Raw genomic sequence first — 18,320 nt, 5'->3', positions numbered from 1 at the left:
TTTGTCGTAATGGCCACCAAACAATATAGACTGGAAAATGGGCCAATACCCAATTACCATTTTTTTTTTTGGTGGGAGTCTCTGGGAGGGGGGGGGGGGGAGGGGCAGGGTGTGGGTCGATAAACAAGGAAGGTGTTTTCGTGCTTTGGAGTTGGCCGTTCATTTCTGAAATGAAATTACCTTTGGGATAATATGAAGAATTGAAAACAAAAGATTTCTTGAATAGTCTCTTGTTGTACCACAATTATGTTGACAAACATCATCTTTTTGGCGAAATATAATGGATATCGTAATGGTTCAAAACATTATAATAGCTCCCTCCGTAAGAGCTCCCGAGAAAGAATTATTTAAGGCTGGGGAAAATGTCTTAAGAAGTACTATAAAAAAAATGGAAAATATCTTAGGATGCATCATCCCCGCTTATAATACATTAAGGTGGTTGGGAAAAATATCTTAAAAATATCTTGAAACCCACTACCTAAATTGGGAACATTTCTTCAAATTCATTATCAAAGTGGTTAAGGAAAAAACTCAATATACATTACCATTATTAAGGAAAATGCCGTGAAGGTTAGGAATGTACTTTGAATGCATCACCGGAAACGTCTAACATATGCATTAACACGATTTGGAGCATATTTTAAAAAGCGTTATCTTTGCTGGGGGAAATCTCATACAACGTAACACCAAGAATCATACGATATAGAACACAGCGTTCCCCTTTACTTATTTTTTCAGTGTAATGACCTCCACATACAACGGTCACAAAATCTTCAACAGGACGCTACCCAGCCACATAATGTACCTAATAGAAGTATGACGCAATTGCAAAACCACGGGAAAATCGTTGTCATTTTTGACGGGCAGGTAACCCGTGGTCAAATAAAAAATATTATTTTGTGTGTAAAATAATAGTAAGAAATCATCTATACATAAACTGTGGTCAAAAGATGGGCTAAACAATTTGACTTCATAGCATTAATGCATGTCTTATAAGCTGTTCGATACAATTCTCAGGAAACAATATCTTCAAAACTAACGAGAGCGAGTGATCAAACTATTATCAATAAAATGAATACAAGTACTCTCCAAAATAATTTAATATTGTTAGTATAATTCAGATGAAAATATTAGCTACACATATTGTCGAGAAATGATGAACATAGCCTCGATTTTCTACGGACATTTATGCAGATTAATTGTCTTTCATTCACGATATGAATCCTTCGTAAACAAATACCTAACGGAGATGGACAGAAAGTACAAAGTGATATAGCTTTTAATTGACCACACTATTATTTGAAGGCAGCCTATGATATTAATAACTCAGTCCTAGAAATGCTGCTGCCATTGAGAGAATAGTTTGCACCATAACCCTGGCTGGGCCAAGTCTGAACGATGAAAAAGTTCACTAATGTTCTCGCATCAAGAAACTTTGTTGGAATCTACGGAAGATCACTCCTAATTACAGAGATAAATTCCTCATATTAAGTGGAGGATGACACGTCTGAAAGAGAGAGAGAGAGAGAGAGAGAGAGAGAGAGAGAGCGGCGGAAATCAGGATTTTATAGTACGCAGAATAAAACTATGAAAATATAGGTTATACACTAATACCAGGGTTACGAACTTATTCTATTAAGTACCACTAACTAAAGTGGATACTGATTTCGTTCTTGTTCCCTTCTTCGCCTCTACAGTATATCCCCCGTAAATACCCTGGACGACAGGTTCAGTTCTATATTTTTTAACCAACGATAAGCTTCCCTGCTGAAAGTTATACAAAAACATATCGATGCAGGAATATATTTTTTTTCTGTGTGAGTGTATGTGCGTGTGTATTCTTTATTTTTCTCTTATCTGATCTGCTGATATAATTTCAATGAATATATATTTCATTATTAATTCCAGAGCTGGGATTACTTTGCATGTGGTTTCTTGTCTGCTTTTACTCGAGCATTCAAAACAAGTCTTGTGCCTTCATGATAAAAAAACAAACCTCAGTTCCAGGTATTTCCTCACGTAAGAAAGCCTGCTTCAAGTTCCCTGCAAATAATGAAGTAAAGTCACTCTTCCTAAAGTGGTCCAAAGCCCAAAAAATAAAATGCAAAAAGGTCACAAGGTGATAAGGTGAGAGCTCCATAATACTATACTACAGTAATGAAGAAGCTCAGGAATAATATACATTAATTATACTAATAATAGTAAACAAGTAACAAATGCGCCGAAGTTTCTTCAGCGCAATCAAGGTTTGTATACAGCCGCTACAAAGTATAATCACCGAAAATAGATCTAATTTTCGGTGGTCTCGGTTTAATGCAGTATGAGCCGCGGCCAATGAAACTTTAACCACGACCCGGTTGTGGCCTATCCTATATCGTTGGCAGATTATGGTTAACTTTACCCTTAAATAAAATAAACACTACAGAGACTAGAGGGCTGCAATCTGATATGTTAAATGATTGAAGGGTGGGTGATCAACATACCAATTTGCAGCCCTCTAGCCTCAGTAGTTTTTAAGATATGAGGGTGGATAGAATAATAATAATAATAAAATAATAATAATAATAATAATAATAATAATAATAATTCCAGGTCAACAATAATATAGCATGTAAGTCATTTTATGGTCTTAATGGATATTAAAAGCTTTCGAACTTTGTACTAGGTTCATCTTCAGTCAAGTGAACATTATGACTTTAAAAATTCGTCGAAGTAAACTTCTGAACAGAAATGAAGGAAGCGCTCAACAGCCCAACTAGGTCATTCCGTTGTTGATGTTCGAACTTAACTGTAGATGAACCTAGTACAAGGTTCGAAAGCTTTTAATATCCATTAAAGACGATATACTCACATGCTATATTATTGTGGACCTGCAACCATTCTCATCATTTCCGACACGGATAACTGTGTCCAATAATAATAATAATAATAATAATAATAATAATAATAATAATAATAATAATAATAATAATAATACCTGAAGGAGTGATAGAAAACGATCAGGCAAAGATCCTCCTCTGGACTATGGTATCAGAACGGATAGGGTGATACGTGCAAACAGACCAGACGTGACGTTGATTGACAAGGTCAAGAAGAAAGTATCACTCATTGATGTCGCAATACCATGGGACACCAGAGTTGAAGAGAAAGAGAGGGAAAAATTGGGGAAGTAAAGTATCAAGATCTGAAAATAGAAATAAGAAGGATATGGGATATGCCAGTGGAAATCGTACCCATAATCATAGGAGCACTAGGCACGATCCCAAGATCCCTGAAAAGGAATCTAGAAAAACTAGAGGCTGAAGTAGCTCCAGGACTCATGCAGAAGAGTGTGATCCTAGAAACGGCACACATAGTAAGAAGAGTGATGGACTCCTAAGAGGCAGGATGCAACCCGGAACCCCACACTATAAATACCACCCAGTCGAATTGGAGGACTGTGATAGAGCAAAAAAAAAAAAAAAAAAAAAAAAAAAAAAAAAAAAAAAAAAAAAAAAAAAAAAAAAAAAAAAAAAATATAATAAATAATAAAATAATAATAATAATAAAATTAGAAGTAGGGTGGAGATGATGGTACGCCGGCGTCTGAATATTTGCGTAGAAGAAGGAATTGTTGTCTCTTTTGCCCGTGAGAATGTCTATTTGCATGAGAAAGCTGAAAAGCAAAGCAATGGAATTCTTCACATTTTGCTACACAGAAGCTCCACTCATGCTCCACCACTTGAAAGGGAGTATTCTACAGTAACTGCAGTTTTGCTGCTCTCCAAAGCCACCCGATTTTTAGGAAAAAGGATCGACAATATTTCTAGTTTATTTGGTTTCCTTCGCTCTTTCCTTGCCCTTCCTTGACCTGATTTCCCCGGCCCCCTTTATATTTGTGTTCTAAGGTCACTTTACTCGGTGGAACCTTTCTCGGTGAGTTCGTGGCCTTTCTCAAGTATCACAAAATCTTAAACGAGAAAATACAAAGCAACATAATGTACATTATAGATTATATACATAAAATGGCAAAGGTACTTATAATGTTACCAATATTTTTGAGGTGACATTTCTAGTTCTACTACTACATATAGTAGTAGTAATAGTAGTCGCAATAGTAGTAGAGACAATAACCATAACAACTACAAACCAAGGAAAAGGCGGCATCAAAACATTATTAAAAAACTGTCCCGCACCCATATCATCAGCACAATAAAGGTGAAAAAATAAATAAATAAATGATTGCATAAAAGCACATTCATTATGGCCTGCAGCGAACGGTGCTGTGACAGCGATAATCCCCAATTTAGAAATGAAATAGTTAATCATTTTTCACTTGACTCTGACGTCAAAAATCTATGGGATGGCTATGAAATTTTAATAAGTGTGCGCGTCACAAAGGCCTTTAATTTTTGAGAAAATAAATGGTGAACGAATATACAAAGCATACAGAAACTGCGCTCGGATTGTTGCTATGCATAACAATGTATTCATATAAGAATGAGTAATCGGATTTATCTAGTGCGCAACTGGGAAATGAATTATGAACAAACATCCAAAATACACAGAGAAGGTGTTAGATATATTGCTATGACAAAAAAATTGTATTCATTCATACATGCTCACCCGAGTAAGTAAGCTGCTCTTGTGGTGAAGTGAAAAAGGGAATATCATATTTGTTCCTCAATACACGCGAATCGAGATAAGACCAGAATGGAATGAAAACTGCATAGTAATCAAAAATACATTCATGTGTGCATAACACAACCTATATGATATGTACATATATATATATATATATATATATATATATATATATATATTATATATATATATATATACACACACACAAGGTGAACCAAAAGTAGGTGGACAGTAGATGATAACATTTATTTCAAAGATTATATATATTAGCTAGAGTAACTAATGCACTTAAACTTTTATAAACAATTGTTTATATATATATATATATATATATATATATAGATATATATATATAAATATATATATATCTATATATATATATCTATATATAAAATATATATATATATATATATATATATATATATACACATAATTATATAAAACCTTTGACATCACAATCGTATCGTTGGCGCCATTGCCACATTCATACTTAAACTGATGAATCACGGACGGAGCGTGTGCAATTAACTTCAAAAACAGCTCTGTCATGCATGTGACACTTGCTTCCTGGATGCTGAGGCGGCCCCTCGTTTTCAATACCTATTTCACTCCAACTCTCTCTCTCTCTCTCTCTCTCTCTCTCTCTCTCTCTCTCTCTCTCTCTCTCACTATACAGTCTTTTAACCAACCTATCATCCTCCATAATTTCCACATGAAAAAAAATCTAAAAACTTACAGCTACTTTCACATATGCTAACCTGTTTTTTTTTTACCACTTACATATATCTCCACATTTCTCTCCCTTTCAATTTTCTTCTGGCCCGTATAACACGAACGATTCATCTCCGTAGATTCCACCTACTTTACTTCACTCGCATTCACCATAGACGCTTGCCATAAACAAACGAGATAGCTCAAAAATCCCTTCATACATTCCTACCTGGGCTTCCATGGACATACAAAGCTTGATACCAATATTCTTATTCCGACATATTCGAACTCGCTATTCACTACGGCGTCTCTTCAATATTCCCACTCAACACTGTCATCTGCAAACAAGTCATTCCAAACTCGATTCCCGATCCATGTTTTTATCCAATAATTTTGCACCTACACCTGTTTCTTTCACTATCATTCCTTCTGTCATCACTTTCTTACTTAGAGTCCTATCATACACCTCTAGTAAACTAAGTAACTGCTGTGTCATTAGAAGTCTTAACCTCATCTATAACCTTAACTATTACACACAATTATTCCTCCCTTTCCTTCAGAACATTCCCCTTACCAAGACTAACTTTAGACAGCCTGGTCAACCCAACCAGTTAATTACACTTTCATCAACTTACCGCAGCATCAATCACAAGATCATCAACTCTGTTTTCTTCCTTCACACAACCTCTTAATTTTCCTTCTAACATCCTAACAGTTACATCCATAGACATTCGAAAAATTACACTTCCCTTCCTCTCTTACCTCTCCTGTCTCTTATACATTCAAGAAATTCTTAAAACACTCCATCGACCAAGGACTGCTCTCTCTTTAAAAGGCAATTTTCTACTTGCATCTTTTATTCTGAGGCCCATTGGCTTACTAACATTTATATCTGCAGTGACTTCCTTGTAAAACAACGTATTTTTTTTCCCGAAAGTACTCGCTCACCTTCTTCCCCATTTCTTATCATATGCTTTTTTACTCTCATTTTCTGCTTGACCGCCTTTTCCTTCCTCGTGCATTCCTATGCATGAATTTGCCTTCTGTGTTTCTAATGCACCTCAACTAATCTGTTTGTCCTTCACTATGTTTATTAATTTCCTCATCCCATGAAGCCTCCTGCCATTTGTGTTCCATGCTGTCTCTATGAACACTCTTTTGCATCTTTAACCCTAGACCATGTCTGATCTTTTTTCTCCTAAGACATAATCCTCAAACTTGCTTGTCTCAATTGCTTTTATATCTACATTCTCACTCATTCCTTTCCAACTGAAAATTTCCAGCTGCCTTTACTTTTGTTTGAATAAAACAACATTCTAATATAACTCCAGTTGCTCGTCTCCTCAAAATTACATCTATCAACTTACTCATCCACCGACTATGCACTAATACATAATATAATTGGTCATTTTCCTACTCCTTTTGTTTTCAGAGAATATTTATGATACATTTGTACAGACTATCCGACAATCCATTCTCATTTCCTCCATGAACTCCACCACAACGTCATCTCTTTCTTTCTCATCTACCTTTCCATTTAACTCACCTAGCACAACCAACCTTTAAAGCTCCCCAGACCTGGCAAGGACCAGATTCACTCTCCCAAGAACACAGACTCTTACTCTCATTCCTCTTTTCCTGCTATCGCAACCAATCTTACACATATAATCCTCAAAATAACACATTTTTGCTCTTTCATTTGCCAATAGTCTTCCTGATATCACATTTACTACACATTTCGAAGCTCTAGAGACCTTACAGATACCGCAAATGCATGACTCATACCTGCACACACACACTGCCCTTTTACCTTTGCGCTAATTGACAATGCATCTGGCTTTCTCTTCTTAAACAATTCACCTTTAATGCAGTTATTCTCCTATCTGTCACGTCCACATAAATTCAAAACCCCTAGTTGCAGTTCTCAACTGTTTCTGTTTTTTTTTTTTTTTTTTTTTTTTTTTTTTTTTTTTTTTTTTTTTTTTTTAAAGAATATGCCTCCAGTTTCTTATCATCCATACAAGTGTATGTATGTATGTATGTATGTATGTATGTATGTATGATTATATATATATATATAGATATATATATATATATATATACACCGCTGAAAACTAAATATTCTCACCTGACATGTGCAAAGAGATGGAGCTCACACTAATTTGTGGCTGAGGTCAAGTACTCCTTTTCCCGTCCATATCAACTACCTTCCTTACAATTTGTATAACTTACATAATTGTTTTAAAATTAATGGATAGGCTCCACCTCCTCGCTCCTGTCAGGTATGAATATTTGGTTTCCAGCAGTCTGTAATGATAACAACACATGCATTTAAAAGAAAAAATAATAGCTGAGCACATTAGAGAAAAACACAAGGATGCAGCTCGTCCATTTATAAACTATCAGAAACCTTCGCAAGAGTAGAAAAAACTACTTTAAAAAAAACTGCTAACTTTAACACTGCTGTATTTCCAATTTTTAACAAGAACATGACTCGCATCCAAACCATTTTGAAAAATATCCTGAAAGCCAAATGGGAAGAACAACTCCCGAGGTGTGTTGTACGACGGAGAAAACCCCAGAAGGATGTATTCTCAGGTGAAGCAACGCCCCATATTATCTCTTCAGCCAGGCATCTATTTCTTATTTGACTTCCCGAAAAACACCTTCTCCCTTCTGAACCCCCAAAAGGAAAAATTTCCCTCCTCTCAAGCTCAAAAGATGACATTTTTTGTAAATCCTAAATACACACTACCTTAATACCCTGAGAGATCTATTATTTAACTGTAAAGGCAAAGAAAACCCTATGGACATTTTAAATAGTATATTCGTTTGTGAAATTGAAAGAAATATTCCTCATGAAAACACAAAAGCTGAATCTTTTTTGTAAAATCTAAAGAAATATTTAGTTGTAAACTTGAAATGCCTCTTTTCATGAAAAAAACAACCATTATCCGCTTAAGAAAGAATTACATGTCTTGACAAAAAAAAAAAAAAAAAAAAAAAAAAAAAAAAAAAAAAAAAAAAACTTGAGAGAAACAACTCAGGAATAAAAGATTTGAATCCATGTCTAGTGCACCCAATAGCAGATTTATAACAAAATATAAAGAAAAATCAAAGATAATCCTCATTTTGCAGCAACAAGAAAAAGCCAAGGCAATAAGAAATTGTTTTTCAGTAAATCAATAATATAGTTTTATAAGAGGAAATGCAAGAATTGGTCTCCACAATCGGATAAAAGCGCAGACTTCAATGTATATAAAATAAGGACAGTGCTAGACCCTATATATGTCTGCAAGAACCATCCAAAAAGAAAGACCCTACATCGGCAAACCCCTAATAACAGAATCCCGCTGTAATCCCTTAAATTCAAAGAAACCGCTTCGAACATGCAAAATCAAGGAAAAGATATAAGCGTAGTCTTTAAATACATGGACAAGACTTGTCTGTAAAAATAAAATTTGAAAAAATGAAAATAAAATACCCAAGTCTATCATGAGGAACAGTCAGCATTCGCATACAATCATCAAGTAAAGAGACACAACAAAGATATATAAGTTCAAACTCTTGTTCAGCTCGAGAGATTCTTTCAACCGGTGACAGATTTGCTCAGCCGAAGAGAATAATGTTCTCAACATACTAGGACATAGTTACTCACTCTGAGAGACTAATACCTGAGAAAAAACTTCGTGCCAGAAGCAAAATATATCAACATGAGATAAAAGAAGTCTGCATGACAAAGGATTTTTAGTCCCGAAAGAAAAATACAGTATATCGTATATCGAAATGGACAAAATATTCTCTCCACAGCTATGGAGAGAACTTATAAACTATGGAGAGAGAATACCTCTTAGCTCTCGCGAAAGTATGCTAACTATTCACCTAAACAGAGAATTGCAGAAAGGGAGGTATCTCATACAGATACAGATACATACATGAATACACATGTATATATATATATATATATTAGAGAGAGAGATAAATATGTGTTAGGGTGGTGAGAGTGTGAGAGTGTGTGTGTATGTGTGTGTGTGAAAAATCAAGAGAGCTACAGATCCATTAATGAATTGATAGCATTCTAGAGAAAAGTCAGTGCGCTGAAGGATGGCATTATCACCCTTCAGTCCTGCAAAAGGCCGATATTAGGAGCAGCCGAAGAGGCCTAATTACCTTTCGCATAAAGAATATGTGTCGCGAGACGGAGAATAAATACAAAATAGTAAAAACGGACCTAATGCCTTCCCCGAGGTCTGAATCATGCAGACGCAATTAAGTGAAGATCGTTACTGGTGATTACGATCGCAAGGCGACGGTATTTAGAGCCCGATTTAAAAGACGAACGGTTTCATTCTATGTCGCACTTTCTGAGATTAATTTCGTTAACAGTATTTCGTGGGCCCCAGAGATGGTCAGGAGATAAAGATGCTACAAAGAGTCCGTACTTTACGACGCAATAATGGGGGATTTCTTTTGAGCAACGACCCTTCAACGTTATAGCATAATGGAAGCGCGTGCACATTGGCATGCGAAAATGAACATGGAAGTTGTGGGGGGGGGGGGGGGGGGGGGGGGGGCGGGGGGGAACTGATGCTACGTTTAAGTCATCAGACCTGCAATTCTGTAACATAAATTGAACTTCTTGCGAAAACTAGGAATTCCAGTTTCAAATTTTCAAGGAATTTAGTTAATTACTTTGTAACACATATTACTGAAAGATGAGAAAGACGAACTGACGGGACTTACAGTCAACCTTGAAATCCGGATCGAAATAAAACAAGCAAAAAATGGGACGAAGTTTCTTCGGCACAATATAGTTTTCTGAACAGTTTTTTTTATGCTGTATTTAACTCTCAGCCCCGGCCAATGAAATTCTCAGCCTCGGCCCATGAAACTTTCAGCGTCAGCCCGGTGGTGGCCCGTGTAATATGTTGCATCTATAGCAGTGTCAGGCGCATGATCATGGTTAACATTGATCTTAAATAATACAAAACCTACTGAGGCTAGAGGGCTGCATTTTGGTACATATAATGATTGAAGGGCGAATGATCAACATATCAATTTGCAGCCCTTTCGCCTCAATAGTTTTTAAAATCTGAGGGCGGACAGAAAAAGTGCGGATAGACACACAAATGGCCATCTCAATAGTTTTCTTTTACCGAAAACTAAAAGTGCATACAGGTAAATTTACTCCTAAATAAGAAACCACTCCTAATGACCTCCATATACAATGTCCTGAAGCAAGAAAATCAAGTGAAGTGGAAAGAGTACACTTACCTTCATTCTTCGCGGCGGAAGCAGGCTCTTCCGGTTAGCAACGTAGCTGAAAATAATGACATGTAAAAAACGGATTGATAAATTAATGAAATAAAAATTCGAATACACTAATAAAACAGAACCTTCCTCAAAACAACACTATGGTGTTAACTCGAATGTCCTACCAGCAACATTGTAATTACAAAACAATAAATTCAACAGAACCAATTTCATTTTGCATGACAGGATAACCGATGCTGTAAGTTTGGTACAACTGTCATTACCATTAAACATAAGCTGAAAGCATTATTATTATTATTAATATATTATTATTACTATTATTATTATTATGCTGGTGAAACTTGATAGGTACGTAGGTATCTTGACGTTAAGTAATTACTTTCCTTACAGATGTTTGATATTGACCCAGTTTTCAAGTATACACGTAGATTTCCTGATTAGTGTTTCAACATCTGTTTCTTCAGGCCTCTTAAACTATTATAGTTAGAGTTCTCTGGTCTTCAGGATTCGACAGATACATGTCATTGGTATTCGTTTAAATATTTGTTACATTGGCCCATTTTTCATGCTGCAGATCAATTTAAAGATTAATATTCTACTCTTACCTGAATTTGATCATCAATATTCGAAATTTTTTAATCAGGCGTAGATGTCAAAATAACAGGTATATTTAAAGGTTACAATTTCAGTAATTTTCAATAATGAAAATATGGTGGGCTGGTGATCACTACCTTCACATTTTTTCAAGGTCAGAAGTCATAAAAAGGCGAAATTTTTCGCATATTAGTGTCTGATCTAGATGACACAGGGTTGATACAAATCTCTTGGTTGATCACTTTACGCAAATCTTTTTAACCTTGATCTAATTTCTAAGGTCACAAATCTTCTCAACGATTACTTTTTTCTGTATATTTTCGACCCTACCTATTTTCAGTCACATGTAGATTAAAAGTTAACCATTTATCATTCTTTTCATTATTATATTTCAGAATATATGAAAGTTAGAGGTCTCTAGTCCTCAGAATTTGTATCAAGCCGTTTCATTATGGGCATCCTCAAGAAGATAAGGTAATTCAGCCTCAACATTCTTACAATTGTCTTTTACCTTCTATTATTCTTCCAACAAGCAAAAACCGAATGCATTCAATGACTTCGACAAGTTTGTAAAACCATCCTTAAGCTGCCATGATCACTTTCGAAGGCAACTATAATGTGTAAGATTGGTGTCTCACGAGAGTGGCTGCTTCAGTTCGCCAGAACTGACACTGCTGGAATTTAGTTCTTTTTATTATTACTTTTATCGTTATTACCATTCTTTTTATCACTATTTTTATCGCTATTATTGTTGTAGTTATTACTTCTGAACTACAGAGTTTTCCACAGAGTGGAATGCTAATGTGACGTTTTGATCCGGATATCCGGCCAACTAACTTCTTTATTACTACACAGAGAAAAAAGAAAGCATCATTCTAATAAAACTTTTCACGAGGATTCCAAATATGCTATTACCTTTCTTCTGGGATGAAAAAATAACAATGATTGGGGGATGGTTTTTAATTGGGTACCATTTTGATCCGAATATCCGGCCGGATATCTGGCAATGCTAACCTCTTTATATTAATTTTAGAGAAAAAACGTTATTCTGATAGAAAGTTTCACGAGGATTCCAAATATGCTCTTGCTTTTCTTCTATGGTGAAAAGTAACGATGATATTACAGTTCAAACCGTGTCATCATAGAGTATATATATAGAAAAATATTATTAATATATATATATATATATATGTATAGATAATATTATATATAGAAATATAATTACACATATATATATATATATATATATATATAATATATATATACATATATTATATCATATATATATATATATAATATATATATATATATATATATATATATATATAATGTTTTTGTGCGTATACTAAGGATATACTGGCATGAAATTTAATTTTAAGTGCATATAACAGCAAATAATTAAATATTATTACTATATAACTAAATTCATATCTATACACTTGTTTCTTTTGTGGTGTAACACATTCTGCGATTAATAGTCCACATTTATTTTATGAAAAAAAATAATAAAACCTTAACCACGAATAAGCAGAGCAACCTTATTTGATTGTTACACGTACAATGGACTTGCAGAGTTACTTGGATGTTGCTGTTACCTTCTACGGAACCAGACGGTACACTAGGACTGAGGCATTCCAGAGGTTTCCTACTTTCATTCGGCATATCACCCTTCCGTCCCCAACAAGTAAGTGCTGTGTGGAAGCCGCGACATCGAGAATAGACCTGTTTGACCGGTTTTGAATTGAATATAGAATTAAGGTCAAAGGCCAAGCACTGGGACCTATGTGGTCATCAAGCACTGAAACGGAAATTGACAGTTAAAAGTTTGAAATGTGTAACAGGAAGAAATCCTCGCAGTTGCACATGCATCACTTGTTAGGAGAGGGTGGAAAGTGAGATGGAAGAGAGAGAATATGAACGCAGGTACAGTAAAAGGAAGAAATGAGTTGCAGCTATGGGCCGAGGGCACATTATCAAGAACCTCAAGTAATGGCTACAGTGCACCGCATGAGGTGCATTGACGGCACTATCCCTTTACGGGGAGATTTAATTGGTCCTTTATTTCCTTCCCAAATGCGGAATTCTTTCCTTCCAAGGTACTTCCTAATAAGCTAACACCAATAACTGAGAGAGGGATGACCCTTCAGAAAAGTGTTGGCGACCTTCAATACAACATGAGACGCCTCTTCATTTTACCGTCTCTACTTCCTACCCTAAGACCTTTTTTGTACCAAATTCTTTGTTATTGAGCTATAATCTTATTTTCTACGAGGTCGCCAAAGCCAAAACAGTCGTTCAACTAAAGAACGGTAAATATATTAATTTTCGTTACAGTCCCTTATTATACATTAGATAGGAATCCTCCAATGCGATTTCCATTAAAGTGAAATGCACATGAATTCGTGTACTGATACTAACTTATTATAAGGTAAGGAAACGGAACGTAAGGTAAATGGTCTTTATTAAGAAAAAATAAAGCGAGAGAGGCAAGGATAGATAAACTAAATGAACAAATGCCACAACATAAGCGCTGGCGTAATCACTACTATTAGTCTACCTGGGAATCCTTATCTCAACGAAACACCGACGCCTTGCGCTCGTCAAATGTCCCGGACGAGAACTGAGAACCCCCGAATACCTTTATAATCTTCGTGAACATTTCAACGGAGCCGCGTCAGCGAAAAGGTCACAGGTAAGAGGGACGCGAAAGTCAGCGACAAATCCCCGTAATCAAAGCTTCCATTAAGCTCTCTGTCGGATATACATGTTGAAAAAAACATTCCGACGTCAAGATTAAATGCGATCGCTAATCCCTCTTGACAAAGGAATACAGATATGAGCTCACTCGGGTTATTTATTAATTTATTTTTTCCCGCGGATGTTAGTGTGAAAGCATTTATTTGACAAAAGGGGGAGACTCGGCGTTGCATTATGAATAAATTAATTACCTATTTATCCACATAAAATACAGGAAACCGTGAAAGAATAATACGCATCGTCCTGTTTTCACTGCACACACAAATAGTATGTTCACAATTTAAACACCAGGACTGAGTTGAAAGCAAGCATTTGAGAGAGAGAGAGAGAGAGAGAGAGAGAGAAGAGAGAGGAGAGAGAGAGAGAGAGAGACCATGTGTTAAATTCCCAAACACAAAGAAAGTAAGAAGCAAAACAACATGAATAACTCTAGGGTTGTTTCTAGGAAGAAAGAATGAGCATTTTACGGTAGCTCTCTCTCTCTCTCTCTCTCTCTCTCTCTCTCTCTCGTCCCACTCTCTCTGATCATCCTCTCTCTCTCTCTCTCTTCTTAGGCAAGGGAAAAAACGGATTAATTTTTTCTTGAAAAACAAGAAGATTAATATCTCTCCTCTCTCTCTCTTCCAATCTCTCTCTCTTCATCTCCTCTCTCGCCTTTCTCTCTCTCTCTCTCTCTCTCTCTCTCTCTCTCTCTCTTAAGGCAAGGGAAAAACGAGATTAATTTTTTCTTGAAAAACAAGAAGATTAATATCTCTCTCTCTCTCTCTCTCTCTCTCTCTCTCTCTCTCTCTCTCTCTCGAACGTGTTTTGACGTAAAGTTATAAGCCGACAAGTCTGGTAGCAAATAAAGCACTTCAGAGAAGTGAGCTACTTGCATAAGAAATAGTGTCCAACTGATAAGTTACTGGTAAATCCATATTCGTAAGTAAACATAAATCTTTTAACAATTCCTTGCAATTAAACAAAGATTTTTTTGCCATAACTGAATAAGCTGAAGATCATGAGGGATAAATGGTTTTAATCACAGGATGCTAGATTAATTTTGTAGTATCCAAATACTCTCCTTCCGAAATGCTAAGATATTTTGGCCTATTTTCCGAAAGTGGGCATTTTCATGTTTCGGCGACGTATTATTAATATAACTGAATTCTGACAGAGCATATTACGACTTAGCACCTTAATCATAAAGGTCTGGCTTTTGACAAAGCCTCCAAAGCATTGCCCTTTGAATTTTTAACAGACCATCTAACTCATAAATATCTGAATTTTGACAGAGTACTCAAAATGTACATATCTGAATTTTGACAAGAGCATTTAAATCATATCCCACTGAATTCTGACAGAGCATTCTAAATCGTAAGACACTGAATTTTTACATAGCATCAAAATCACAACACACCAAATTTTACCAGATTATTAAAACCATAACCCAATAAATTTTTACACAACATCTAAATCGTATCCCACTGATGTTGACATGGCATCTAAATCATAACCCACTTAATTTTGACACAACATCTAAATCATAAACCTCTGAATTTTCACGCAGCATCTAAATCATACGCCAATGAATTTTGACAGAACATTCCAATGAATTTTGACAGAGCATGCAAATCATAAGCCACTGAATTTTGACGCAGCATCTAAATCATACGCCAATGAATTTTGACAGAACATGTAAATCTTACCCTAATGAGTTTTGATAGAGCATCTAAACTATAAACCAATGAATTTTGACAGAGCATCTAACTCATAAGCCAATGAATTTTTACATAGCATCTAAATGATAACCTAATGAATTTTTATACAGGATCTACATCATAACCCAATGAATTTTGACAGATAACCAACTGAATTTATGCACAGCATTTAAATCATAACCACTGAATTTTGTCAGAGCATCTACATCTTAGCCAAAAGAATTTCGAGAGAGCACCTAAATCATTACACACTGAATTTTGACAGAGCATCTAAATTATAGCAAATGAATTTTGAAAGTGCATCTCAATCATAAATATCTGAATTTTGAAAGCATCTAAATCATAACCCACTGATTTTTGACGGAGCAATTGCTTGACAGTATTAGTTATGAAAATATATTCAAAATGACAAAACTACAAAATTGTTACGGATGCTAACAGGTACGAAAGAAAAACAGAAATCACAGACAATGAAGCATTTGAGAGCTGACGATGAAGATTCTGAGAGTAGATTCTCAAAATATGTTAACACAAGGTCTGAGTTTTGACAGATCTTCAAATTCTTCATTCACAAGTTCTGAATATATGATATAATTATTCTTAAAATATCAAAGCTAGATAGGCATTCCGTTAGGCTTAAATAGTATCAAAGTATATCTGGTATGTTCATCCGAATTGTGATTCAGCATATAAAAAGATATGGTAAATAACATGGTATAATAAAAAGTTTAGAAGAGTGACACTTTCATAATCGGGAGGGAAAGACTCATACCACGCGGCTCACGCATCGTTTTCTGACTCCAGAGGGACGAGGGCATCCGGCCTGCTGCCCCGCCGCTCTAGGAACGACTTTGGCTGGGCTTCTTTCTTACAGATAAAACCTGAGAGAGAGAGAGAGAGAGAGAGAGAGAGAGAGAGAGAGAGAGAGAGATATTTTAGCTGAAATGCTGAATACTAGAAACGTAATGAAGCCTGAACCGAGTTCTAAAGCTTATTAGCTTGCTTGAGCTAGCATTAAGCACGACGGAAATTTATCATTTTGCTTTACAACAATTTTTCCGACTCCAACTTCCTGAGATAAAACCACCTCTCTCATCAGATAGGCAATATATATATATATAGATATATATAGGTATATATAATATATCTATATATATATATATATATATATATATATATATATATATTAGTAAAGAAAATGAGAACATAACCTAAAGAGTCAGTGCAGGGGTTGCAGGTTGCTTGCGGAAGCAACAGCCCTTCTTGGCATAAAGAGCCAGTCTAAATTTGTGGTCAGTTTTAAATTTTGTGATTTATTATGAATTTACAACCTGCCAAAGGAAGTCCCCATGGCGCAGTGGATAGCGCGCTGGACTTCTAATCCAGAGGCCGCGGGTTCGAATCCCGCTGGGGATGTATTCTTTAGCCCTTTGAAATCATTTGTCAACTCTGTTGCTTACTAAAAGCGGCCGTGAGTAAGTATTGTTAACAAATATACTCAGAGATAAGGGTGCTTGTTTACAAACGTCTGCACGATGTTGCTGATAAAATACAGGAAGAAAAAGGCTTCGACACATTAACTGTAGAATAAATGAACCGAAAGACGAGATAGCGTTAAACAGAGTAAAACTCTTCCCCTGACGGTGAACATGATGAGAGAAAACGGAAAGGATACTTTTACTACTAAACCATCGCTTCCCTTGCATCACATCTTATTACCCACTTCGAAACACTCGAGCCGAAAATATGCCTACTTTACCGGTTCTACAACGGCCGGCCAAAACCAGCCACACCACCATCTCGCGGAGAGGGCACGACCGACCCCGAACCCGAACCCCCCCAACTCCCTGCCCGATAATCGTGTTCATCCCTATTACTCAACGGTGCCTCAACATTCCTCAGCGCTGACGTGTGCACCAATGTCACAATAAGGTAACTAGAGAAGTGCCATCTACCCCTCCTACCACAGCCTACCCATCCACATTCCCACCGCCCTCCCACCCCCCCCCCCCTAACTCCTCCAGTTTTCCCATCCGGATGATATTGATTGGCTTCTTAAGCCACTATGTTCGTGGGGAGGAGGTGGGGACGTAAATGGGGATCTTAATGACCGATGATAAAGTAGGCTATCTAAGAGCGCATTCAGCGCTGATAAGAATAAACATTATCATGATCGCCTCTGCTAGCTTATTTGTAAGAGCAAGATATACACACACCGAAATGACAGATATCGAATTAATAATAACAATAATAATAATAATAATTTCAGCTCAGGGAATACACAAAGCAGAGACGTTATAATTCACACAATTTATATACACGACAAAAAATATAAAAATAGTATTTGGCTATAACCAAACTGATAATGGTAAAAACAATAGTAAAAATAATAAAAACAATTAAAAATACAGTAACATACTCAATTTTCTGCTAGTGATCCTAAGTTATTACAGATATCAGGCACAGGATACTAAATACGAAAAGAGAAAAAGCAAATCTCAATAATAATAATATCAATAATAACAAAGGAAACAGACAATACCTAATAATGGCATTAATGTAGAGTAAATATACACAACAACTAAGGCGACCCGTGGGTAAAGAAAGAAAGCTTTATTTATGGAACAGACGCCTCATTATCCCATCTTTCCCGCATGTTTA

The 18,320-nt window shown here is 35.9% G+C and overlaps 1 protein-coding gene and 1 non-coding gene across 2 annotated transcripts in view; one reads left to right on the top strand and one right to left on the bottom strand.

Moving 5' to 3' along the window:
* Positions 1–18,320, bottom strand: part of LOC135206259 (myosin-11-like) — a 1,008,036-nt gene that overhangs the window by 791,814 nt on the left and 197,902 nt on the right. Inside the window, exon 2 of the mRNA XM_064237668.1 lies at positions 10,609–10,654. The gene's annotated coding sequence lies outside the window, so the exon portion shown is untranslated. The remainder of the gene's footprint in view (positions 1–10,608; positions 10,655–18,320) is intronic.
* On the top strand, positions 17,003–17,075 carry Trnar-ucu (transfer RNA arginine (anticodon UCU)). Its single transcript has one exon. It is a non-coding gene; the product is annotated as a tRNA-Arg (tRNA).

Source organism: Macrobrachium nipponense, chromosome 29 (genome assembly GCF_015104395.2).
Source record: "Macrobrachium nipponense isolate FS-2020 chromosome 29, ASM1510439v2, whole genome shotgun sequence".
Classification (NCBI taxonomy): Eukaryota; Metazoa; Arthropoda; class Malacostraca; order Decapoda; family Palaemonidae; genus Macrobrachium; species Macrobrachium nipponense.
This window is presented reverse-complemented; position numbering and strand designations above follow the sequence as displayed.